The 439-nt window shown below is 58.5% G+C and overlaps 1 protein-coding gene across 1 annotated transcript in view; it reads right to left on the reverse strand.

Annotated features, from left to right (window-relative positions):
* The window catches only part of LOC119586584 (uncharacterized transmembrane protein DDB_G0289901-like), a 36,597-nt gene that overhangs the window by 22,797 nt on the left and 13,361 nt on the right, over positions 1–439 (reverse strand). The window lies entirely within an intron of this gene.

The following is a 439-nucleotide window of genomic DNA, read 5'->3' on the forward strand; positions in this document are numbered from 1 at the left end:
AACAATCTCTTTTCATTCCAGTGATACATCTTGCTCGTAGGGTGGGGAGGGGTGGGGGGAGGGGTAGATGGGGGGTGGGGGGTAGACAGGGGAGGGAGGAAGGGATATTAGCGTGGTAGGGGAGGGGTAAGTGGTAAGGGTGAACGGGGGAGGGGGTGGGAGTGGGGAGAGGGGGGGGGAAATGGGGACTAGAGGGAGGGGGGGAATCCTCGGAGAAGAATTGATACTTGCAATCAAGCTAAGTTAGAGGAGTGGGGGGGGATGCTGGAAGAGGGGGTGGAAGGAGGGGGTGAGAGGGATAAGGAGTAGGATGTAAAAGGAGAGGAATGAGGAGGGATAAGGGGCAGAAGGAGGGGGTGAGAGGGGTAGGGGGCAGAAAGAGGGGGGGTGATGCTGGTAGCGGCAGAAGGATGGGTTAAGAGGATGGAGGCAGAAGGAG

This window comes from Penaeus monodon, chromosome 21 (assembly GCF_015228065.2).
Source record: "Penaeus monodon isolate SGIC_2016 chromosome 21, NSTDA_Pmon_1, whole genome shotgun sequence".
Taxonomy (NCBI): domain Eukaryota; kingdom Metazoa; phylum Arthropoda; class Malacostraca; order Decapoda; family Penaeidae; genus Penaeus; species Penaeus monodon.